At 36.8% G+C, this 27,413-nt stretch overlaps 1 long non-coding RNA gene across 1 annotated transcript; it reads right to left on the bottom strand.

Moving 5' to 3' along the window:
• Positions 1 to 27,413, bottom strand: LOC123837015 (uncharacterized). The gene is made up of 6 exons (XR_006789136.2): positions 27,186 to 27,413; positions 25,556 to 25,675; positions 16,529 to 16,673; positions 10,587 to 11,711; positions 2,951 to 3,056; positions 1 to 254 (listed from the first exon to the last, which is right to left on the bottom strand). It is a non-coding gene; the product is annotated as an uncharacterized LOC123837015 (long non-coding RNA).

Here is a 27,413-nt window from a genome sequence, read left to right as displayed (position 1 = left end):
CCTGGGTCTGAAGAAGGACTGAAGCAAAGAGGATGAAGCATAGAAAGGTGCCTACCTGTGGTTTAACTTTGGGGCTGGTTAATTGGGCATAATGTTTATGATAATAAAAAGGATATACTTTTACCTATGCATTTAAGAGGATGGAATCCGTCTATCAGCACTCCCACCTTCTGTTATGCAAGTTCATCCAGTTCATGCTCATTCGAGTTCTTCCTCACCAATACACGCTTCAATGAGACGTTTTTCTCTTTTCACTAGTAATTCCAATAAATGTGCTCTTATAATTGGCAGAGTTTTACAATAAAAATAAATAAAACAAAAAGTTCTTACAAAATAAACATTTTAAAATTATTTTATTTGTGGTTTCATATGGCAAACAGGAGTGCTTCCATCCTCTGCCCTCTGTGCCTTTTGAAATTTGGATGTGACTTCTTTCCAACAACAACAGAAGGAAAATATGCTTTCCCTTAATGGTGTCACCCAATCCTTCAACCACGGAATTGAATGAATTAGATCCCTAGAGGGCAAACCTAGTTTCGTTTTGAAGCATTGGGACTCATCGGGAACGTTTCTCTTTGGAGATGGGACTACTGTGTAAACCTCAGGCACAGTTGCAGGTTTCCCTAGTGCAGAACTGAGCATGCTCTTTCCTTTTGGGTCTAATAATATCCTCGATAAGCTTTCATTATCACACCGACAAATTTTCTTTTTTTACACCTGTTTACAGGTGTTCTCCCCTCTATTATGCTACCCACTTCTTGAGGAAACGAATATATACCCAGCATCTGACACACGGCCTAGCACCTGTCATTCAGTGCCTGTTGCACTCCAAAGCACGCAAGTATAGCAAGTCAGAAAATACAGATTTTTTTTTTCTTCATGCCTTTCTTGGACTCACTTAATACCTTTTCAGGCTTGTACTAAAGCCTATCTGTACACACAATTGTTTAATTACATACTCTCCTCCTTTCTGACTTGTCTTTACTTTCTTTAATATAAGATTCCACAACTTGGGTGAGAATAATTTGATTCCCTAGGATAGCATTAGAGTTTATAGTCTATTCAGTGCCCCATTCTCAATCTAATAATTTTTTATTACTATTTCAAGAAGAATAAGAAATATGGGTATTCACACCAGAAAAACACAAAATGTTAGTTTTTTTAAAAAAAGGATGCTTCATATTTATTCTTATTATATTAAAAAATTGGCAGATGAATGACTACAGTGTTGAGTGAAAATGTTTATAAACCACGACTTATTTTTTTACCCAGAAATCCTGTTTTTTTTTTAATTTCTGAAGAAAACGGTAAGCATTACTAGATATATAAGGACTAAGAAAATACTATACCTGTGAACCCAGGCTGAAAATATTTCTCAAAATATTTATATATATATATATATATACTAACCATTTAAACCACTTAATTATGGAATCAAAAGTAAGTAGTTTCTGTGAATGTAATTACAAAATTATTCAAATGTTTAAAAAGTATTGTAAGAGAAGACATAAATTCCAAAACCCAATAATTTAATTAAAACCTTTCTTTCAAATGTGAGATTAGACTAAGAATAGGAAAAAACAGATGAGAAATACCAGATGATAACATTTTCCAATAATAAAATAAGAACCAGATAATAAGTGAAAGATTATTACAATACAGTTTTCAAACAATATGGCTAAAAAAGAAACAAGACAGATTAATTTCTTCTACATTGCTATTGGAAAAAAGAGAAAGAATGAAAAACTTATCTCACAAAATAAAAGATACAAAACACAGAGAACAAAAAAAGAGTATAAAAATCATTAATAAGTTGATATAAGTAAAAACTGATGAATCTGTTACCATGTTATATGCAAATGTTCTAATTCCTCTACCAAAAGACAAGGACTCTTAGATTGGGTTAAAAAAAATATCTAACCATATGTTTTTTAAAACAGACATGTCTTAAATACATTACTTGAAACGTTTAAAAGTAAAAAACTGTGAAAATATATATGTAGAAAATACACAGTAAAATGAAGTAAGAATTTCAAGGGGAATAGCTGGTAAAGTGGGATTCAAAGGAAATAAGCAAGGATGAGATTTTTAAATATTATTTTATATAAAGTCTGTAAATATGTCTGTAACAGTGATCAACCTTTATGGATAATGTAACATTAAAACTGAACAAAAAGATTTATAAATATAAGCAATTATCAGTAGAAAGAAAGTAACAGGACACAAACAAGTAGGTAAAAATAAAGTAGACTATAAAGGACTAACCACATGGAAATTAAATTTTCAAAAATAAGGAAATCATCCACAGAGAGTTTTTGGAGGAAAAAGGAAATGATGCTGCAATTATACAATGTTTAGGAAACAATTATTTAAAAAAAAACCTTTATATAAAAAAATAGAATGTATAGTCAAAGATTTTCTCAAAATCAAATTCATAGCCTTAGTTTCTAAAGTTTTATTAAAAGCGTTAGGAACTAGATAATTAAAATATAAAACACGAAATGTAAGAAAGGGAAGAAGGAATGTATAAAGATAACTGAATAAGTAAATGAATTAAAAACAAAACAGTTAATACATAAAACATTTTAGAACACAGACTTGAACAAAAATAAGTTTATAATAACATACAAATTTAAGCTAGTGTAATTGAAAAAAAAAGTAAAATAAGATAACAGAACTAAAAAAAGGCATGAAATACAGATACAGGGAGTTTACAATTTTCACAAAATACCATGTATATTCTTCATCAGTCTGCATTATTTTATACACATTCACAGAAATTAAAATTTAAAATGGAGTTTCTTCTACAGTAATTTTAGTACCCATGCTGTTATTGTAAATCAGGCAGAGAGATAGAGATTCTATTTCTATTAAGTAGAAATATTGAATATGCCCTTGAGTTAGTATTTTACTGGAGAAGAATGAAACACAAAGACATAGAGGTACTTACCTGTACATTGTTTTCTTTTCCCTAAAGTAAGACCCGTAGTAATTTTGAATTCTCTTCTCAAGTAAATTCAAAGATGAATAAAATTTCAAATAACAAAACTTAAACTCTGGAAATGGAAATAGAATATGCTTTTTATTTAGAAAATTGAATATGGTGACTAACATAACATAGTAAAATAAAAAAAGAAAATAGTTTACCCACAAAAAAATTGAATATAGCTTTTGAAATAATTTATAATACGATTTCCATTTCCAATGATAGACATGATTGACTTTTTCAGGGCTTACTCCTCAGGTCCCCAAACCATGCAATGAAATATAATGAGTAGGATCTATCATACACGGAAGTGCATTTTCAACCATGAGTAGATCTGGACTCCGGGAGCTTCGTATCCAATATTTTATTACTAGACAGCCAAGATAGCAATAACAAATTGAGGGAAACTATCTGTTCATTAAGAAAACAGACTCTGCAATACACCGTATCACAGGTTTCAAGACTGGTTCCGATTCCATAATGAATTCACTAGCCACTGTGTTCTAAACCTCTTTCAAATGTCTGATTTCAAGTTTTGATTTCTAAATGTTAACTTCATGAATGGGGAGAGATTAAACATTTCAATGCAGATACCCAGGGATTCTCACCCATCCCATGTTTTCCATCAATGAGGCATTTTGGATCTTTCAAAATTCCATAAGTAATATATAATATGTGAGGGAGGTATACAGATGCCAAACCTCTGTCTGCAGAGACAACTTTTTCAGGGGATGGAAACAGAAACAAGAGCTTGCTAAAAGATTTCCAGGCCAGGAAGTCCAAAAAGTTGGGCTGAAATTTGACCTCGGGAGCACTGAAACCACTGGTGATACTTAAAAGCAAAATGTGGGCTTTAAATAACATTTCACATGCTGACTATAGAAAACGGAAACAACCTCTGGGTGTCCAGGCAGGACATCTGAAGTCTTTCACAAATGGTAAAATCACAAATCAAGTCCAACACGGGACCGAGAGTGAAAATAGAGTGACACTGCATTGTTATGAGGGAAAGTGAGTTTTTCTCGGGTCTTTGATCTCCTTGAAGGTTGCTTATTTGCTAGAGTTTTAGAAGCATACACACAGTAATAGGCATAGCGTATTATTCAGGCTTTTGTCCTCCAAAGTGAGGTCTTTTCATGTTTCAAATACATAAATCAGAATGTCCTTAAAAAGAAACAGTCTTTTGAGCCTCATGCTTTAAATAAGCGCAGTTTGCTGGGCACAGAAGTAAAAAACTATCAGGCATTAACGTAGTGTCTTCAAGGCTCCTCTCTTCTGCACAGTCTGATGTTCGCTCACCTCCCTCGTTACCCTGCCCCACTTGTGTAGACCGAGTTTCACAGCTGGAGTAACTTTAATGACGCCTCCAGAAGCCACCCTGTTCCCTTTTTGCTCCTCTTCTTTTCTATTGAATTCTCTCTGTATTTAAAAGATAGAGAAAACTAGAGATGGAAACAGCCTTAAAATCATCCCTATGATGTTTTATCACTGATTGTCCCTGTGTGCTACCAGAACAGATAAATAATTAAGTGGGAGAAAAATCAAATAAGTCGATTAAAAAGTTAATCCCCAATAAGTTTGGTTTTCCTTTTGCTTTACTCACTGGGACTACACACTTGTTGGGAGAGCTAAGCCTCTCTCTTGCTGAGTCATGGGCTCAAAGTGAAGAAAGGGAAGGGGAAGTCTCAGACTACAGTCGGCCTCCACATTCCTACCTGGCCTGGTGACTCACTGGTCACTGTCTCAGAGCAACCCCTCTTGACATTACAGGGCACTAGCCCCGCTGGAGAATCTCCCAGCTGCGGCCCGCCTTACTGCGTCTTTGCGAGAGATGCAGCCATTCCACGGTGCCTGCGTCCTCGAAGGAAACTTCCTCAGTGACCAGACGACGACGTCGCCTGTCTTAATGACAGGGCCCTGACTCTGGGACTCAGACTTATCCCAAGGGAGCGATCATAGAATGTTATGGACTGAATGTCTGTGTGCCCCCAAAATGCACACGTTGTAGCCCCAACCCCCAATGTGATGACATTTGGAAATGGAGCATTTGGGAGGTCAGGAAGTTGAGATGAGGTCAAACGGGTGGGGCCCCCTGATGGGGTTAGTCCCCTGTAAGAAGAGGAAGAGAGACCGGTGCTCTCTTTCTCCCCACTGTGTGAAGACACAACAAAAAGGGGCCGCCTACAAGCCAGAAAGAGACCTTGATCGTGGACTTCCCGACCTCCAGAACTGTGAGAAATAAATGTCTGTTGTTTAAGGCCCTCGGGCTATGGTGGCCTGAGCTGACCAGGGCAAAAACCAATGAGGCTTCCCTCGGTACCAGCCCGGAGCATTTTCCCTCACCTAGCTTGGGCACCCTGAACTTCTCCTTCAGTCAGTGCCTTAAAGCTGAGAGATGACCTTTATTCTCCTGAGGACTACTAGGAGGGGTCTGGTGGTCATTCTCCACATGGCCAGCCCATTACTCTTCCTCACCAAACCCTCTAATCAAGGATGCCTGGTAGACATGAGTGTGTATGTAGTATGCAAAAGAATGGGATGAATATATATATATATATACACACACACACATATATATCTTAAGTTGCTATATATATTAATATGGAATATAATAGAATCAAGGAGTTATAAGCTGAGCTGTAGCTTGGAGCTGTAATACCTGTATTCTACAGCTGATGAAACAATCTCAGAAAGGTGAATAGCTTACCCACCTTCACAGAGGCAGGGTAGAAATGAGCACAGGAATAACATCCTGTCAAGCTGTGCTGCTCAGCTCATTTATACTTTAAACACCAGTTTTATTTTATAAAATGTCAGGGTAAAGGCTAAATTTTTTAAAATCACACACACAGGCCTACGGCCCATTCTGTGCTCGAAGATTTGGGAGACACGAATATCCCCATGCATGCTTAACATTTTGCCACCTGTTGCCATTGTGGCATGACAACTCAAAGCCATACTAGTAACCAGAGCTTCCTGTTCTTCCAGTTTCAATTGTCCTCTCCTGAACCGAAAACCTTCCACGGCAACTGAAGCAAAAATTAGACAGACCTGCTTATTATACTTTTGGAGATGGAGAGATAAACAAGGCAAGTCAGGCCTTGAGCAAATACAGCCCATTTGGAGAGACTGACAGCTGCACGAAGCCTGCCAGTTGGAAACAGGCTGCGATCGTGTCTAAGGGGCTCGAATCAGAAGCCAGTCTTACAATCGAACCAAGGAGGTAAGGTCATTTCTTCGGGGAAGAATCAAGGAAGATATCGTGCAAGATGTCTCAAATGGCGATTAGGGTTTAAGCAGAAAGAGACAGAGGAAGATAGGGGAAACGAAGGAAATGCTCTGAGCATGGAGGTGCCTCGAAGGGGACCAGGACAGGGCTTCTCCAGTGAGGGCTGACTAGGTCAGTGTTGCAGGAGGTGATGGAGAATGGATGGGGTGGTAGTTAGGCAAAGCACTAGGAGGCCCAGTCAGAGCCAGCCAGATCTTGGAGGGCTTATCATTGCATGCTAAGAAGTTTGTTTTAATGCAGTAGACAGACGAGCTGAGAAGAATGATTCTCAGCAGAGAAATGATCAGGTATCTGTTAACTACACAATGACAACAACAAAAACAAATAATAACTAAACAAATTCCAGATATCCTCTTCCTTACTCTTCATTTAGACATTCAGAACATGATGATCCAGCTTATCATCAGTTATCAGTGAAACCTTATCTCCAGAGTTATCCTTGCCTTGTGATTTGTGATTTGTTTAATCTTTTCAAAATCTGCTATGTTTTCGCTTGTTGGCTGCCAAGATGCTGGCTCCGGCTTTGGTCCTCACTTAACAGCTCCTTGGCTGCCCTTCTCCATTCATCCATCACATGCTTAAAGTCCATCCAACATACTGCCGTACAGCTCACTTTTTCCATTTCTTGCAATGCTCGTGTTACAGTGGCGTCGTGTATACCCGAACATTAGATTCAAGTCATTCCTGGTTCTGATGCTTCAAGTGCTTCAGGCCTCCGTGCTTACAGAGTGCCCTCCCAGCCCTGGTTGCACCTTTGTTATCAAGGCTGGATTTAGGGAACTTTCATGGTCAAGGTTCAGCGTGATCAAGAGTGAGAAGAACAAGTATTGTCCCGGACTTGTCTGTGAAGTTGAGCTCAAGAATACTAGAGTATTGACTAATCTGATGTGTTATTCCTAAAACTGACCTCTACAGCTCCTGGCTCCTGTCCCCCTAAATATTTTTCGTGAATTTTAATCCACCTTATCCAATTATTTAGTATCCCGATGATAGCTGCTGAAAATAGCAAAATGCTGTAATTTCTTAGAAAGATAACATTTAAGTGAAATGTGCAAGTCGCTGTTTCAATAGACAAATCTCTATTTCCACAGATGAATTCCTCTTGAAAGTCACCTGTTTCCCCTCTTTCTCTCTTTTTCTGTCTATCTGTTCCTCTCTCTCTCTTACTCTCTCCTTCAGCAATTCTACATTCAGTTGTTTCAAAGATCAGAAAACATTCCTTAGAGAGATATGCTCTGAAAGGGATGAAAATAATGAGATACAGAGAAGATATACTTTAGTTTTGTTTGTAAAGGTGGTTATAAACCTAGTCTGGAAACTCAAAACTCCCAATCCTTAGTCCACTAAGAAAATTATAGCCCTGATTTATAATTAATTTGAAAGAGATCATGATTCTTTCTTCTGTTTTGGAAATAATCTTGGTTCCTGGCTAAGAATTCAATTACATCATACCAATTACTTCAAGGACAAAAAAGTCTAAGACAAAGACTTGACTGGCTGTGCACCTAGAAGAAATCCAGCTGTGGCTCAAGAACTTCTTATAGAAATGCACCAGCTACTGCAGAAAACTATCATTTGCTTAAATCATCTGGCACTAAATTCTTGATTTAGCAAATGTCACAGGCATGACGTATGTTAGTTTTCTGCACCAAGAGAGATATTTGCATTCAGTTTAGAAAGTAATTTGTTTCCAAAATGCTATTACAGAAAAATTGATAATTTTTTTCCTCTGTGATTTATTATCATTCTTTTTTTTTTTTAAGATTTTATTTATTTATTTGAGAGACAGAGTGCATGAGAGGGAGGAGGGTCAGAGGGAGAAGCAGACTCCCTACTGAGCAGGGAGCCCGATGCGGGACTCGATCCCAGGACTCCAGGATCATGACCTGAGCTGAAGGCAGTCGCTTAACCAACTGAGCCACCCAGGCGCCCCGATTTATTATCATTCTTAAACAGTTTTTTCAATACCATTATAAATTTTGCTTTAATTTCTGAACATTATAGAAATAACTCTCAAGAATATTATCATATCTGCATTAAAATCATCTTAGTCCTTCATCTTTTATGGAAATTGACTGAATTTTTGGCATTACCTTTACTGATAAATAATTGTTTAAATAATCATGCACAGGAATGATAAAAAGATTTATTGCTTATAAAGTAAATTGGAAACAACTGGTTTTATGGAAAGAGGTCTGGCTTTGGAATTACAAAAAATGAAGCTCAGGTCCTGAGTGGCTCAGTCAGTTAAGCGTCTGCCTTCGGCTCAGGTCATGATCCCAGGGTCCTGGGATCGAGCCCAACATCAGGCTCCCTGCTCAGCAGGGAGTCTGCTTCTCTCTATCCTGCTGCTCCTCCTGCTTGTGCTCTCTCGATCTCTCTGATAAATAAATAAATAATAAATAAATGTATTTTTTTAAAAATGAAGCTTTGCCATTTGCTACATCTAGGATTTAGGCAAATTACTTGATATCTCTTTAAATGAAATATGGGCTACTGATTACAATAGTGCTGTAAAAATTTAACATTATGGGTGTATTAAAAATTTCCTAGCTCAGGGATGGATCATATTATGTGCTCAAAAATATTAGTTCTCTTTCTCCTTTCCCAAGATATAAGAATATTGCATCATTGTAGTGATGCTTTTCACTTGGACTTTATGGTTTCACTACAAGTGACCGTTCTTAGTTTTGATAGTTAAAGAAATTGTTAGTAAATCAAAAATGGAAGAATGAGTCCATTTACTTCTTTTTTAATTGCAAAAGCATTTTGCCAACAGCTAGTGAAAATGAGAAATGCTTTAAAGCACACTATTTTCTCCTCAGTCAATAGTGAAGCATTTATAGGGATGTTCTTCTGTAAATTTTACTTTACTTAAAACCAAAACTCCAGGTAGTTTTTCTCATTAAGTTTTTCTCATTTCTCATTATCTGATTTTATGTCTAGCATGTACTTGAATGAATATTAACAAGTTCATCTTTTTTTGGAATGTTTAGTGTCATGTTTCAAGTCTATCTCACTGACTCACCGAAAAGGAGGATTTAATGTTAAATCTGAAGTTAAAGATCGATGTTAACTACTAAAGAAATAAGAATTATAAAGGAAAAGTGGACTGAGGAGCTTAAGAGAAAAGTAAAATGAGTACAAAAAAATTAAATTGCTGAATATTAGTTAAATATTGAGCTAGTTAACTATCTTACAAAATTAGAGCTAGCGGTTGATCCAAGTTCCAAATATATTAATGTGAATGTACCTATGATTCCAACCCAGGCTGACTCAGTATGCCACTGGAAGCATCTAACATAAACCTGAAAAAGAAAAACCACGGGAACCATGAAAAGTCTATGGGGTGTTTTGTTTTGTCTTACTCATCTTCAGGCACATTCTGAGATAAGTTCCAAACAACAAGGACCTTCTTTACCTGAAAATCACTCAAAGCATTAGAAGATTCAGTGGAGTGGGGCAGGACTAACCTACTAGAAACAGAGTTAGACATGTTCTTTAAACACACACACACACACACATGCACACAACAACCTGTAATTGGCAATCAGATCTAAATTTTTTATCTAAATTCTAAGACAATTACTTATTATCTCAACAAATTTTATTCTAAATAAATTTTATTTTAAATTTTATTTTAAATTTTATCCCAGTTCTATGAAATTCTATTTCCTCATGGCAATAATACATGTCTATCACAGGGCCAGGCCCAGATATCTGGGTCATTGCAGAAATGGGGGAGACACAGGATAATTGAGTAGAAGTTTCACAGAGGAGGTTGAGGGCTCAAAAACAAAAAAACAAAAAAACTTAGAAAAAAAAACATGTCTAAGGGTTCAAGTTCTTCATAATGAAATTAAGACTCATGCTGTGGGCTGAATTTTATCCTCCCAAATTAATATGTTGAAGTTCTTATCCCCAGGACTTCAGAAGGGGACTGTATTTGGAAATAACTTCTCTAAAGAAGTAAAATGAGGTCATCAGGGTGGGCCTTAATCCAATATGACTGGTGTCCTTATACAAAGAGGAGGTTAGGAAACAAACAGGCCAAATGGGGAGACCATGTGAGGACACTGGAGGAAGACAGCCATCCATAAATTATGGAGAGAAACCTGACAAAACAAAACAAAACTGCCAACACCTTGATTGCAGACTCCTGTGCTCCAGAATTGAAAGAAAAAAATTTCTGTTGTTTAAGGCTCCCAGTCTATGGTATCCTGTCTATGGCAGTCCTAGAAGACTCATACAACTAGTTGTCTATTTGCTGAGAATGTTTTATGAGATCAGAAAGAAGAAAGGTTGGGGCACCTGGGTGGCTCAGTCCAAGCATCTGCCTTCAGCTCACATCATGATCCCGGGGGGGGCCTTGGATCGAGCTCTGCGTTGGGCTCCCTGCTCAGCAGGGAGTCTATTTCTCCCTCTCCCTCTGCTCCTCCCCCTGCTCGTGCTCTCTCTCTCTCAAATAAATAAATAAAATCTAAAAAAAAAAAAAGAAGAAGAAAGGTTAAGATGACTTAGCTCCCCTCCAACTCTGAGATCCTATTAAAATTTGTTATATGCCTGTTAATATCTTTCAGCTCAAATTTTCTAGGATCCCATTGACTTTCTTTCATTCCCAGTTCCCTCTATTTCCTCAATATTATTGATTATCTGTATACTAAACAGATAAATCCATGGACTAATTTTCCAGTTACTCTGCAGCTACAACCTGCGTTATCATCATCTATGTACTAATCTTGACTTCTGCATTAGACTACCGATTCTTTGAGACAGAGGCCATTATACTTATTTTGCCTTTCCTAAAGGACTGAATAAAATACACAACATAGGGGCACCTGGGTGGCTCAGTCGTTAAGCGTCTGCCTTCGGCTCGGGTCATGATCCCAGAATCCTAGGATCAAGCCCCGCATCAGGCTCCCTGCTCAGCAGGAAGCCTGCTTCTCCCTCTCCCACTCCCCCTGCTTGTGTTCCCTCTCTCGCTGTCTCTCTCTCTATCAAATAAATAAATAAAATCTTTAAAAAAAAAAAATACACAACATAAGCTCACTAGTCCATTTCTCAATAATTAATCAAATCAAAATTAACATGATGTGTCCATAATGACTGCAGTGTCATTCTCTTTCTGGGGGCCTTAAAACTGCAGTATTTAGGACAAGCAGGCTCAAGAATCCTGACATGAGTGCACCAAAGAGATGGTTAAAGAATACTTACCTCAGTTTCCTTATTTGCAAAACAGGAAGCCATGAACATGAATATAAAAAAGAGTAAATCTTTAGAGGGAATTGAAAAATCTAACATACACATTTTACTACCGAGGCTGGTCACCCGCTTTTATTTTATTCCACTTAGCTTTAATTTTTCTCTTCCCTTCTTCTAGATTTGTCCCCATTCTTCCTGCTTTTGTACCTTTTTACTTCCTCATCTTTTCCTGATCTAAAGGAATAAAGATGGAAAAATGGGATAAGTAAAAAAATAGACATGTTTTCACATTAAATTTTCTAATATTTGTACAAGCATATAGATAAGTCCTGCTATAAACACATTAAAACCTTTGTAGGGACTTTTATAATTATTCAATTAAAATAATATGTACTATATCTCAACTATGTGCAAAATCAGAGTCCCATTTGCAAGGGAGTATAAGCACTCATAATGGAGTAAAGATTGAATAAAGAAAGGAAATATCCACTAGAAGAACCACAAAAAGGAAAAAGAAAAGAAAAACCTTGAATCTATTTCGTTAGAAAAACTTTCAAAAGGTTAATATTTTGCCATGATTCTGGCTATATCACAAAGCATAAAAATGATTTCTCTCTCTGTTTACCAATGTTTGGTCTTGAACTTAAAAAAAAAAAATTCCTATTTATAAATTGGCTCCCCAAATTATTACTTGGTTGTTTAGAAAATCTTGAAAATGTTGGATGTACTAAAGGAAAGGTGAAATCAGATGCACGTTAGGCTAAGCAACTTAAAATATTTTCCAAACATTTTCTGGTTCTATAAAATCTAAATTTATTTTCTCAGAAATCATCAAATGTTTGTTTATGTTGAAAAAACATGAAACCATTTTCCAATTTCTTTCATGCAATTTGTACTGCTTTTTAAGAATTACTTTTTATACCAAAAGACTCAATTTCCTTACTGAAACTAATAAGTTTTTCTTTAACAGAGCTAGAAGAAATTTAAAAACCTAATAAGTATGGGTGTTAATTTTAACTTGGTTTGAAATTTATGACATTATTTTTGGAAAGAGAGTAAAAATCTGCATAATTTCCCCAAAGATCCTTATTCCCCCATGCAAAAAGTAATTCTAGTGAGTGTCATTCAAATCAATGTATTCCAAAAATGTAATAGAGAAAAAATACCATTACATTAACTGTGAAAATATCATCTTCTCACCTGATAGGTCAGTTTCATCCATAACCCAAAGGGAATCCATTTAGAGGAAAAAATAAGTCTTTTACATACATACATAAACTCCTTATTCTCAGAAAGCTTAAGTGCAGATAATAATAACAAAACCACTTGTATAGTAATTATAAATTTTTCTTTATACACCTATAAATGACTTATGTAGTCATAATAAATTTACTCATTCATAAAATATATGTTGAGAAAATTCTATGTGTCAAGCACCATTCTAGGCTTTTAAACCATAGTGTTGACAAGAAAGACAAAGTTTCTGCTCTTACACAGTTGACATTCCAGTGGGAGGCAGAAGATCATAAATAAGGTAATTTCATAAGAAAATAAAACTGGTGATGGAGTACATAATGATGGTGGAAGGAAGCATATTAAGGCAGTCAGAAAGCTTTCTTGTAATGAGGAGGTGATGGCTGAGCTGAGATGTGAGAAGCCAGCCATGAAAAGATTCAGAGGCACAATTCCTGAAGGAAGGAACAAGTATGAAAGGCACTCAGAAATGATTTTGGAGTGTGCCTGTGGTGGATTAAATTCGTAGACAATTTTCCATTGCAATGTGGCAGCTGTTCTCCCTCCCCTTGCATCTGGACATTCTTGCAATTGCTTTGACCAAAGAGTGTGTTAAAAGTGAGGCTGTGCCAGCTCTGGGCTAGTTTCTTGGAGAGAAGGCAGCTTCCACCTGGTCTCTTAGAGCCTTTTGCAGACATGTAACCTCTAATAAACCTCCTGGAGAGAAACATAGGGAGAAGGACCGGTGACTACAAGGAGAGGTAGATGGAGAGAGGCCCTGCTGAGTGCAGCCTTCCTGCTGCCCATTCTGGGCTCCAGACATGTGAGAGAGGCTATTTGTGATCTTCCCAGGCCAGTGGCCAACTGAATATACCATGGACAGCAGAAGAATCATCCAGCCAAACTCTACTGGAATTCCTGACCCATACACTTGTGAGGAATGGTAAGATGGCTGTTGTTCGAAGCCACTAAATTTTGGAGAAGTTTGTTATGCAGTAAGGGGTAACTGGAACATTTCCTAGAGCAGAAAAAAGACCAATATGGTAGATGCATGATGAAGCAAGGAGACTGTGATCTGGAATGGGGCCAGACATTTTATTCTGGGTGCACATGAATGACAAGATGGGGGAGAGAGTATGATTCTGGCCTAATATATATCTTTGAAAACACAGCCCTGCTACCTTTCAGAAAAAAGATTTTAGAGAGGTAAGAAGGAAGTATAAGAAGGAAGAACAGTTTTCAGAAAAGTATTGTAATCACAGGATTATATCACTTAATTCTCAGAACACTTGAGCTAGCAACTTGTACTGTCTTTATTTTACAAATAAACATACTGAGAAATACAAAGAGTAAATCATTTGCCCAGGGTTGCACAGATAATAAAAGGTGGAAGTATGATTGAAAGCTAGGCCAATTCCAAAGCATTCAGCTTAATTGGTTCCCTAAGCCAGAGGTTGTCAAAGAGTGGCCCCTTGACCAGCAGTATCAGCCTTTATTACCTGGAAATTTGTTATAAATGCAAATTCCTGGGCCCCATCTGGATCTATCAAATCAGAAACTCTGAGAGTGGGCCCCATGACTCTGTGTTTTAACAAATGTTCCAGGTAAGTCTGATGCAAGGTCAGAAACTCCCACTGTGCTACAAAAAAAAAAAAAAAAAAAAAAAGGAAGAGGGCTCAGAATTGAGCTGCAAGTTAACTTCTGCATTTGATGTCTGGCCCAGAGCAAGGAACCAGCCCAGGAGAATGAAGAGGAGCAGTCAGTGGAGTAGAAAGGAACCCAGGAGACTGTGGTGTCAGCCAAGACAGAATATCTCAGAATATCTCATTACCCTAAAAGTGGGTATTTTTGTGGATTGGTGAAGAAAGCCTGGTTGGAATAAAATAAAGAATAGAAAGGCAAGAAAGGGGAACAAAAGCACAATCTTTTTGAGAAGTTTTTTTTCCTATGAAGTATAGAGATATGGGATGATAGAAGAATTTGAAATAAGTGGTTTTTTTTACATAATAGATATTAAGGCATTTTTATATGTCTTTAGAAACCATCCAATATAGGGAGCAATTGAAGTTGAAAAAGAGAACAAGAAACGATAATTGCATGAGCCAAATTCTTGAGTAGCCAAAAGTAGAGTGTTTGTCCTCAGGTAGGATCACAGGCTTTTCTTATCCTAACAGGAGGTGAATCAAGTATCTCAGAATTAATGCAGGTTAGTCTGAAGATATGGTGATGAGATGAGGTGGGTCTTATCAGTGTTTACAACTTAGCAGTGATCTAAGACATATGGTCTAAGGTCAAATGTTAGAGTTGGGAGCAGTGTGAAGAAGAGAAAGTGTAGAATAACTTTCTTAGAGTGTGGGAACAGAAATTTAGTAGAAGAATGAAGGACTGCTAGCCAGTGTTGGAGACTGTCTGGGATTTGAGGTTATTAATTTCATGTGAGACCACTGAGACGAGTTATTTTCTCCAGCGAGTTGGGTCCAGGGCTGGTGCTTTTCTGGGTGAATATAGTAAAGTAAGACAGGAGAAAGACCATTTATGAGAAAGTGATTACAGTGATGGACATGGAACCAAGGACTTCAATGTAAGGAAGAAATTGAACTATAAAAAGGATGCTATGCAGTGAAAAAGAGAGTCAAGGGGGCGAGTTCCTGGAGGGGTGAGAAATTGTGGGTGTAGGAGTTACTGGAATAAGTGAGCCGGATGCAGAGGAGGTAGTGGTTGGAGACTCAGATTCCTGAAACTGAGAGTTTGGAGTTTACATAGTCATTATTGATTCAGAGTTACAGGAAAGACTGTAGGAATGGGTGACTGGTGTGGTTGGTGGCTGGAGTGAAGGAAGTCAAGTGTGGAACAACCAAGATACCAGGTAGACCATAAAGGAGGTAGCCAACAGCAAGAATGATGACATGAGTAGTGATTAAAAAAATCAATGAGTCAAGTACGCAAGTATGTGTCTTCATGTGTAAGTATAAAACATGCGTTTTATCTCTCCTTCCAGAATGTAAAGTTCTTGAAGACAAGGTCTGTGTTTAGTTAATTTGGTCTTGCCTGTTGTGCTGAGTATAAGGTGTTATATTAGGATATGATACTCTAATATGACTTAGATAAGGGAATCAATTGCTAACAACGTAAGAAAACTAGTCAGCACGGTAGAAAGGTTTAAAAATAACATTTATTTAAACCCTGATAAGCGTAAGAAACTACTAATTTCCTACATATACAATTCTTACCACAGTCTTATAAGAACACAACTCTAGTTTGTTTTTGTTCTGCCTATGACTAAGCTCAAGAATAACACAAAAACGTAGCCTTCGGCTCAGGTCATGATCCTGGAGTCCTGGGATCGAGTCCTGCATGGAGCTCCCTGCTCAGCGGGGAGTCTGCTTCTCCCTCTCCCTCTGCTGCGTGCTCTCCCTCTCTCTCAAATAAAGAAATAAAATCTTAAAAAAAAAAAAAAAGAACTGCTATAGTTTCCAAACTTCCAGTAAGGTGAAATTCCAGTAAATTTAGTTATTTTTAGGGTACCCATGTATGTCAGTTTTCCTGATTAAGTATTTGTCCCAGGTTGGTTGGTTTGTTTTAACCAGGTAAGACTATTAACAATTTACATTAAAATTAGCTTGATTGGGTTAGATGGTATTCCACCTGGTAGTTCTAACTTCCGCCAAGGTATCCCTTAACTAGTTGTGTGTCAGACACACGTGAAGCCCACAGAGATCTTAAACACTGCCAGAATCTACCATCTTTCTTTTTTCAACTATTTCCTGATGTGAGGAATGAATAGGTCACTTTTCCAGGACATCTTACAGGGTGCTTACCGATGAAATTTTCGAATGGTGCGCAGGAAAGGCCATGGACTAGTCACGCCTCATCTTCATAAGCACGGGAGGAACTCTGAAGTCGCATGCCAGCCAGGTGTGCCATGCCATGGTTGGCACTTCCGCCTTCAAGATGCATCAGTTCCTTAGGCCACCAGTAGGTGAGGTCAGTGGAAAATATTTAGCGTCATCAGAGGGTGGAGATACAAACAACATATGCAAGAAATCAAGGCTAAGCCCGGCCATGGGACACAGACAGAATAATCTGAATGCAATTGCTGCTTCGTGGTCATTTATTGTATGATGCAATCTGAAACTATTTATTTGGCTGTAATGCTTTGTTTATGACTTTTTAATAAACTTCTTCTACAACAGTGAGGTCAGCAAAAGGAAGGTACATTTGAAATAAAAAAATATAGAGCTACTATTTCTCAAGAAAGTTTATAATAAATGTGTACCATACGTAAGATGTTCTTTGTCACTATCCACCATAAAGGCCATGACAATATTACTTCAGCAAACCAAAAGATACAAATACACTGAAGGAGCATTGTTATCTTTTTATTTTATTTTTAAGATTTTATTTATTTATTTGAGGGAGAGAGAGAACCCACAAGCAGGGGGAGAGAGGGAGAATCAGGCTTCCCGCTGAGCAGGGAGCCCGATGCAGGGCTCGATCCCAGGACCCTGGGATCATGACCTGAGCTGAAGGCAGACTGAACCACCCAGGTGCCCCATGGTTATCTTTTTAAATGTTAGTTGTTGTTGTTGTTTTAATAACTGTGCCAAAAGATAGTATGTGTGGTTGTAGAAGATATGTTTATCCATTTCTCTAGAAGCATGACCTGTTCCTTCAGATCAAATGGATTATTCTTCTAAATTAATTATGTTCATTTTTGCATTTTAGATTCCAAGTTTATTCATTTGTTTTTAACATACAGAAAATTGAAACAACTGCTGTTAATGTGTCAGTTCCATTAGCAGAGGGAAAACCTTTACAGATAGATAAATCATGAGAGGTTTAAAAAATGATTAGTGTCATCATGGAGTAAAAGCAATGTACTTGAAAATTCATTCTATTAAAGGTAAACTCTCTGATATTATTATTATAAAAGCTGTTGTAGGGGCACCTGGGTGGCTCAGTCGTTAAGCGTCTGCCTTCGGCTCCGGTCCTGATCCCAGGGTCCTGGGATCGAGTCCCACGTCGGGCTCCCTGCTCCGCGGGAAGCCTTCTTCTCCCTCTCCCACTCCCCCTGCTTGTGTTCCCTCTCTCGCTGTGTCTCTCTCTGTCAAATAAATAAAATCTTTAAAAAAAAAAAAAGCTGTTGTAAATTAATTTAAAAAGATTAACACAGAAGATAAATTATTTGGGTTTTGTGGTAATACAAATATTAATTTTGTTGGAGCAGAGCATAATGGCATAAAAAATATTCTCTTACTAAAAAACAAAAACACAGAAATACACCTAGGATTGATTGCAACACAGTCATAATTCACAATTGTCCTCAAACAAGATTCTGTCAGTCTAAACACAAACTGTAGTTGTTAAAATTTATATAAATATATATATATAATTTTATATTTTATATATATAAAATTTTATATAAAATATATATAAAAATTTATTCATTTTTATATATTTCACAGAGTAATTGTACCTCAAAATTTTGTTACAAAGCAGATATTGAATACAAAAAAATTTTTTTTCTTCAGCCTGGTAAAAAGCACTTTTACTTTCTGTTACCCACTGTTGTTACTAACTGATGTTAGATTTAAAAATGTTTGGAACTTTGAAGAATTATTCTATAAACCGATGTATTCTACAATTCAAATGAAACATTTTGCAAATGAGTCCTTTATATTTCTATTGCACTGTGTTCAAAATTACTTAGAAATCTTTCATCAAATCATTCAACAGATGGAATACCAAAACAAATAGAATTTAAAGATTTTAATCAATTGCACTTATTGAAAACCAATTGCACTTATTGAAAATTGTAATTGGGAAGATATCAAAATTTCTCCTTATAAAAGCACAGGAGGAACTGAATCAAGTAAATGATGACAACTCAAAAGTGCACAAAATTTACTTTGAAATTTTATAATTTCTCTTTGGAATATCTTTATATGGGAGAAATCTTTTGATATAGTTCCTATATTTTACTGGATATATGTATATTCTTATGATTTTGCAGCATCTAAATTTGGCAGAAAATCAAAAGGATTACAAACAGAAACATGCATTTTGATTATTTTTATTTAAAAATATTTATTTAGGAAATTAAAGTTTAAAATAAAAACCAGTATCTGTGAAAATATTTGGGTTGAAATATTTACACATTTCAATTAAAAAATAGAAATGAGGATATTCTGTATTTAACAAGAATTTGCTGTGAAACTTTCCAGGTAACTTAGCATCTATAGAGAAAATATTTTCTTAATTAAGAAGGTTATGCAGAGAAAAGTCTAATGTAAAAAACTTTTCAGGTTTATTAACTACAAAATGTTAACTTCAAGCAAGATTTCATGCAATGTCATGAAAAAAAGTATTGCAATAGCAAATACACTCACTGGAAAAATACCAGTGGCATGGTATTAGAGATAGATAGATATGGATTAAAATAAAACTGATTTTGAATATGGCATAGGAATAGCTTATTCTACGTATACTATTTTTAAAATTAAAATAAGCAATATGAAGAATTGTTTTACATTGCTTTTATGTACTGTTATTTTTTTAAAGAATATTGATTCTTAACATAGTTTTTGAAAAAGACAGATCAACTAATATAATAACAATTTGATAGTAGATGAATACATATATATGTAGTTAGTCAATCTCAAAAACTAATATATTTTTAATTATTTTAGCATCCCTCTCAAAAATGCTCTGGTTTTGGGGCCCCTGGGTGGCTCAGTCGTTAAGCGTCTGCCTTCGGCTCAGGTCATGATCCCAGGGTCCTGGGATCCAGCCCCGCGTTGGGCTCCCTGCTCAGTGGGAAACCTGCTTCTCCCTCTCCCACTCCCCATGCTTGTGTTCCCTCTCTCACTGTGTGTTTCTCTCTGTCAAATAAATAAATAAAATTTTTTTTAAAAAATGCTCTGGTTTTATGACAAATTATATAACTGCCATAGTCAGAGCTTTTTGGTTTTTGTTTTTAGAATTATTCTATTACTTTATTTTATTCATTATGAATTATTGAGCAATGTTCTGGAATTCAAATAAACAAATGTCTACTATAGGTGTTTTGTACTGGAGCCTCAAAAAATTTTAGAGCTGAGATATTAGAGATCGTGTAGTCCAGACTCCACATTTGATGGCTAGAAAGCCAAAACCTGAGGAGCTAAATGCTAGGCCCAAGTACATGCCACTAATCAGTAGCGGAATTGGGCCTGGAATCCCCCTCTCCTATCAGTCAATCAATGTTCCTTTCATTACACCATGCTTTAGATGCCAGCTTCCTATTCAAGTAATCCTACAAAGTGCTGGTCTTTTCCAAAAAATGAATTATGTTTTGCTATTATGTCCTTTGTTGGGTTTAATTTGTGTTCTTTGTTGGCTATAATTTGCAAATTTACAAGTCAAAATTACATGTTTCCACCAACTTATTTCTTCCTAAGAATGTTTCCATATACTGCCCAGATAAAAACAATTGAATATGTAGTTTTCTGGATTTATTTGTATATTTTTGGTTTGGATCATCTCAAATTTTTTTCATAACTTTACAATGACCTGAAAACAATAATTTAAGGTCTTGATATCCCATTTGTGGTTTAAATGCTGACAGTAGTTCTTATGTATCTGAAGACTGCTATTATGATGCAATTTCCTTTTTACAAAGCTTAAAAAAATAACCAACCCACACTTTTATTGATTTATAGAGGATGAAATCATATTTGTATTTTAAGAGAAAAAATAACCACCACGTTAAAAAGCAAGTTGTCTTCAGTTGCATTATATCCTCAATAGTTGTAGATGGAGACTCATAAATCAATATACTCTCATTTCTTGCTGGAAAAATCTATTTGAGATATTTCTGAATTTCTCTCCCACATTATGAGAAAAAAACACACTAGCATGCTTTGTGATTTACGGAAGGGAACTGACACTTTCTAGGTATTCTTTCACTGACTGACACTTCTCATTTTGACTAGAAAAAATAAAATGTCAATATGTATATGTTAACTTCTTGTTTTAGCTCTCATACTATAAACAGGTGTCCTTGTCACAGTCTATTTAGTGCCATGTTTTTCATCCTTTTGTGCTGTTACATAGGAATTTCGCTGTTTAAAATGGACACCAGGGGGCGCCTGGGTGGCTCAGTGGGTTAGGCATCTGACTCTTGATTTCAGCTCAGGTCATGATTTCAGGTCTGTGAGATCAAGCTCCCTGCTCAGCAGGCAGTCTGCTTGAGATTCCCTCCCTCTCCCTCTGCCCATCTCGCACTCTCTCAAATAAATAAATAAAATCTTTTTAAAAAATGGACTCCAAGAGTAGTGCAGAAGTGCTATCTAGTGTTCTCAAATGCAGAAAGCCTGGGATGTACCTTATGGAGAAAATGTATATGTGTTGGGAAAACCTCATGCTGTTGGCTCTGAATTCAATGTTAATGAACGAATAATATATATTAAATAAGATATCTAGATATAAAGACACATAAAACAAGGTTATCTATTGATCAGTTGACAAAAATGTAACCAGAAGCCCATGGGAACCTAACCCTGAATTTTGCCCAGGAGCAATGGTTTAGTATTCACTAAATCAGTGTCCACAGCAATTTTATAGAATGTAACTCCTGAGAATGAGGAAAACTGAATACACATATGTATGGAACAAAACTTCAAACTTAGCAGATGAATCTCAGGAGACATTATGTATGATACAATTCTTGTCTAACTGGTCTGACTAAACTCTTTACCTTTAGGGTTCCATTCAAGCTGTTCTGAGCTCATTACTGGAAATAGAGAATAAATAGTCATTTTCTTCTCTTTATCCTTTCACCTCTAGGTTCTTAAGAATCCAAGCAAAGAACTTGCCATAAATGCACCCCCAAGGATCTAAGCCCCATCTAGTCCCATCTTATTTCCCTGTCCAAGGTGAAGAAGGTCAGAGGATGGCCCACAAGAATACTCTTCCCACTCAGGGGAGACTACCAGGCAGATTCTTCAAGGTCCAGGAACCCCACATACCCACAACACAGTCAAGGACACATAAAATCCTCTCTAGACTTCAAAAAAGAGAATATAATCTCAGCACACTTTGTTTTCAAATAGAAAGCATACTTCCCCAAATTTAAATAGTAAGATGTCAGCTCCAACCCAACGCAAAGGTTTAAGAAAAAAATTGCTAAAGGCAAAGTAGTGTTTTTGTTGTTGCTTTTCCAAGGGGAAGATGTTGTCAATCATTTGTAGAAACCATATTAGAGTTCATCTGAATGAAGTGAAATTCAATAAAAATATAGAAATGATGTTTTCCCAACATTTCAAGAGCCAGCTTTAGAAAAACATTTTAATTCTCATTCAGGTTAAGATTGTAGTTTTAAAAACACCCACGGCTTTGGATTTTTCAGAGAGATTAGTCAACAATACACTATTTAATGAAAACATGTTTTTATCTTGACCTATCTCTGTCTTTATGGTACTAGATGAACTATCTAGCAGAGATTAACTTCTCCCACATAGTGTCATTGGGTTAACAAAATATGTAATTAAGTACAAGCTTATATTGTCTGTGAAGACACTGGATCAATTACATTCCAACTAGAATATGTATGTTTCTACCCTGATGTTGGAATATTCTAATATAAAAATTTGAGAACACAGAAACTTTTTAAACTTTTTATTAAAATAAAAAGGTAGATGCACACATACTGAAAAACAATATTATTACAAAAAGAATGATTAATTAGAATTGCTACATCTCACTCTTCTGCATAAATTCCCACTGCACTAGGAATAAAATCTATATCATCTGCCATGGCCCACAGGCATACCTAACTGTCTCTGACTACCTCTCCAACCATACTTCTGCCTCTCTTCTTCTCCAACCACCTCAGCCACATTGTCCTACTTTACGTTCCTTGAACAACCAACTTTGTCTCCACCTTGGAGTCTGCACTTACTCTTCACTCTCCCTGGAATGCCAACCCCATGTCCTCACACTACTAATATAGTCTTATCTTTCAGCTCCAAATGCAAAAATCACCTCCTTATTGACTACCCATTTTAAATTAAACCCAAGATCCTTAAACTCTCCATTACAATACCCCATTTTTTATTCTTCATAACCTTAAATCTAGCTAATGTCACCCTCCAGGGGCACCTGGGTGGTACAGTCAGCTGAGCATCCAATTCTTGGCTTTGGCTCAGGTCATGATCTCAGGGTTGTGAGATTGAACCCCGCATCCAGCTCCATGCTGTGCTGCTTGACTGTGTAAATCACAGTCTACTTGAGATTCTCTCTCCCTCCGTCTCTCTCTCCTGCTCTCTCTCCCTCTAAAATAAATAAATAAATCTTAAAAAAAAATAAATAAAATCACCTTCCATTTATTGGTTCACATGTATTTTGCTCTCTACTCCCCTGGTATGTAAATTAGTGTATTATTCATCTTATTCTACACTATTTCCCTAGCTCCTAGAAATCTGCCTAGAACATAGTAGAACTCATCAAATATCTGCTGGAAAGAATAAACTATTCATACCATTTAAATGCAAAATTTAGGCTCCCAGAGATCAGAGATAATTACATCTAGATGGTAGCATAAACTGTTAAAAAATCTTTAAAATTATTGTGTTTATCTGGTTCCTGTGTCTATACAATGTGTAAAAGAGATTTGTTTAGGTTTTTCTTGGATTTTATTCTCATCAGATTTCCAATACCAGCCAGGCCTACCATGAAGCTTTGCAAGAACTTCTAGGGGCAGAAAAAACAGCACAGCCTACCTAAAAAGGTTGGAAACATGCTTCCTGAATCATCTGTAGACATATGCATGGTCAGGTGTAGGAGGCCTCATGTCCAGAGAACATTGTTAAATACCGCAAGAGATTAAACTAAAAGTAATGGCAAAAATCCCAACTCCTACTATTGTCAAAGGAACAAAGAGAATTATAAGTATGTTAGTAAAAGAAAAGATAAGGATGAGCGAAATTATTTCTCATCTACACTTAAATCTATGTCTCCAATTATAATCTGACCAGCATTGCATTTCAACCCATGTCTAAAGAAATCTAAAGAACATTTTGTCTAAGATACCTTAGGACCACGCAGTCTTCCACGTGTCTAGAGTAGGATTCATCTCTCTTCTCCACAAAATGATCCCTTTCATAGACCCCAAAACGTGCAATCACCTTTGTGTTTTCCTCTCTCTGTGCCATGTGTTCTCCCATGTACCAAACCTACCCAGCCTTTCTCTTGGAAATGTCTTTTGGCTCTAGTCCTTATCTCTGTCTCAGAGCCCCCGCCTGGCCTAGATCCATGTCATCTCACATCAAAACTGTGCATTCATCCTCTCCTGAGATGGGCTGATGGCCCCAAAGCTCAATTTCAAACTCTGATTGAGGTTTGGAATATGGCCTTCCTATTGAACTCTATCATCGCCTTTACCCTCAGAATTATTTCTCTGTGGAAATGGCTTAGGGCAATATCTGATTGGAAAGGGGGGCTACAGGACTTGTTCTGAGGCTTCATGTATATAATATTTTGAACAAGGCAGGGCAAAATATCCTTTATCCAAATCAAAGAGTAGGTTGAAGGGCTGATGTAAATTATGGAGGTGACAGGGACTTAAACCTCACCAAACCCATCTCTTGTGTCACTGATACTTAGGACCCAATCTGCCCTATTTATATATGTACTGACTGTGGTTCTTATTTGTGCAGAGGAAAGTATGGCGTGTTGAGAGCATAAAGGTCTTTAGGTTACGGGACTGCCAGATCTCCTAACTCTGAATTCCTAGTTCTTGTCACTACACTGCATGGTCTCATTCAAGTGTAGACACAAGGAGGCATGATGACATGTCTCCCTGTATTGTTTCTAAAATAAAATTAACCTGGTTACTAATCCACTTAGAGTATGAATAAATTATATTTTTAAAAAGTCATTGTTTTTAATTAATAAACACTACCCAAGAAAATAAAACTTTTATTAAATTTCATAATAGATGGAAAAAGGTATCTGCAGACTTGCTCAAAAACTAGTTCTGGTACGCCTGGGTGGCTCAGTCGGTTAAGCATCTGCCTTCGGCTCAGTTATGATCCCAGGGTGCTGGGATCGAGCCCCACATTGGGCTCCCTACTCAGCGGGGAGCCTGCTTCTCCCTCTGCCTCTTCTCCTCCCCCTGCTCATGCTCTCTCTCTCTCAAATAAATAGATAAAATCTTTAAAAAAATGCTAGTTCTTATTTCATTTGTTGAGGAATCTTGATACTTTAAGAAAAATACTACTGCCAAATTCAAATATATTTTTAATTCCTCAGCAACAAAAGTTTGAACTTCAATGAATGCATACATTTTAAATAAAAGTACAAGACTTCGTTAACAGTGGTAACAAAGTATCTGTAACAATTGTCCCTGTGATACACTAGTTCAGCTGGCAAAAGTCTAGCTGATTAGGCTGACATTCAAGCTCACCGCATGTGAGGTAGTTGGTTCCAGTCTGCTTCATGGCCACAAATTACATACCTAACTCTGATCTACCAATTCAAGTATATGACTTTGGTTGTGAGGATGGCCAAATCACAGGATGCAGCCATCTGTAGCAACATCACTACTGGGGGGAAAAAATCACCTTAAATTCTATGTCTTACTGATGAGGGATCAATAGTGTCATTGATGTGTAAATGAAGAGGCCTTTTAATGCACTCTATGAATCTACCCTCAATGCACACTAATTTTATAAAGAGGAAAGATGAACATGTTTTTCAAGGCCCAAATATATATACACCTCCCCCCCCAAAAAATATATATATATAAACTTTTCATTTTACCACTATCCTATTACACCTCATTGTTCATCTCCAGGTGCACTTACTCAGTTACAGATTGGCTTCTGTCAGGGAGGCTAATCAGAGAATAGGACAACACGTGCATTTTCAAGGTGCTGCCTCTTGGTAGCCCTCCTTCAGAGCTATCTTCTGGGAACATGCTTTTTCTGAAAAGCAGAAATGGTGAAAGCAAAGATGAAGTTGGTTGAGCCTCACATGCATATTCCATCACACCACCTGATCTTCTCTTTATGCTTCTTAGTTTCATTTTTCCTTGGCTTGTCTGCCAGTCAAAGATCTCTCTCTGTCACTAATATTGCCATGAAGATGTCACACTCTAGCTGCTGGTAACTACAAGGCTTGGCTGTCTGGTGGCACTTGGGTTAGGGTATTCTTTCCAGGAATTCTAAGCTTACCCAACTCTCATGCTATGACTTTGTCCCTATGTTAACAAATTCTAACACCATAGTTTGTGCTCCTATAGGTTGTTTAAAGCAACTGGCCACAAGCTCAACATATGTCTTCATATGTGTGCAAATAAACTTCCACATAAATTGATATATGTGTTTTATTTAATACAAAGGGCAAGTGTGAGAAGGAATGTGGTATACGGGAAACAAGGCCAGTGTTCTAGAAGGCCCTTACTCAGCTAGGACCTGGATGAAATGATACAGTGTGAACAGTCCTGTGCCTGGAATTCTGAGGCATGGATTTTACAAGAGCATCATGGGCTTTGGCTGCTCTCTACTGGATAGAAAATAAATCTGGCTATTTTCAAATGCAGAAGTACTTCAGAAAAGAGTAAATACTTTGGTTTTTTTTATCTTATTTCTCTTGTAATATTAGGAAGACAAAGAATCCATTTCCTTATTCTACTTCTCTCTTTATAAGTTATTATCCACATCCTGAATCCCTGGGTTTTTCATGATGACAAGTATACAAAAATATATTTATTTCTAGCTTTACTTAAAATTTTACTTTCTCCTTATTTATCTTTCAGCAAAAAGTATCATAATTTCTTTCCACACATATAGAACTCAACGTTCAACCAACAATACAGTCATGTTGGTATTGTGAAAAGAAGTCCCCCTCTGTCCATCTACACACACACACACACGCACACACACACACACACATTCACGGCATACTAAACAATACCATGTGATGCTTTTTAGGTTTTAAGATTAAAAAAAGTCAAATTTCAATTTTGAAACTCAGAGTCTAGATGTTAAAGCTCTGAAAAGGAAACATGATGCCTCTGAGACATTACCGTCATAAAACAGGCAAGGTCATGCTGCCTTTCTGATTAAGGGGCCCGTCCCTTCCAAGTGCTGATATCATAGCTGTACTCCTGCTCGGAGATAGTTAGTTAGGAAATAGTATTTATTGCTTCATCTGTCAGCCTTCCGTGTACTATTATATGAGTAAAAAGTAAAGGCAACTCTGAAAGAAATAACTGTGGTAATATAAAGGAAATACCAACTGGCAAAAAGAAAAATAACAGCACAGAACAAAAACATAATGCAAGTGAAAATCAACACTGAGAGCTTTCCTGAAAATAATACCTAAAATAAGCTTTCTTTAGACATTTCCGAGATACACTTTGTAACTTCTGGCATTCGGGGTGAAAAGGTATAAATAAAATATTTGATTTAAAAGAAGCATCTTCAAACTAACCTAGATGTAGTCCTGAGTGTCTGAAGCCTTTCCAAGGAATGTCTGTGCAAGGATGGTTTTATGGGAGTCCATTTCTGATGCCTATCTGTTGCCTCCTCTTTCCAACTGACTTGTCTGAGATTCAAGGAGCCTCCTTTTATAAAAGGTTTTCCACACACACTTTTTCAAAAGAAAGATATCCACTTCTCACTCATCTGGGATTTTTAGTATGGTGCTTGCCCGAGCTAT

The sequence above is a fragment of the Mirounga angustirostris genome, unplaced genomic scaffold (genome assembly GCF_029215605.1).
Source record: "Mirounga angustirostris isolate CCGP_5_RB_7025 unplaced genomic scaffold, mMirAng1.0.hap1 SCAF_8, whole genome shotgun sequence".
NCBI classification, from domain to species: Eukaryota; Metazoa; Chordata; class Mammalia; order Carnivora; family Phocidae; genus Mirounga; species Mirounga angustirostris.
The sequence above is the reverse complement of the archived record's forward strand: the minus strand, read 5'-3'. Positions and strand labels throughout refer to the sequence as shown.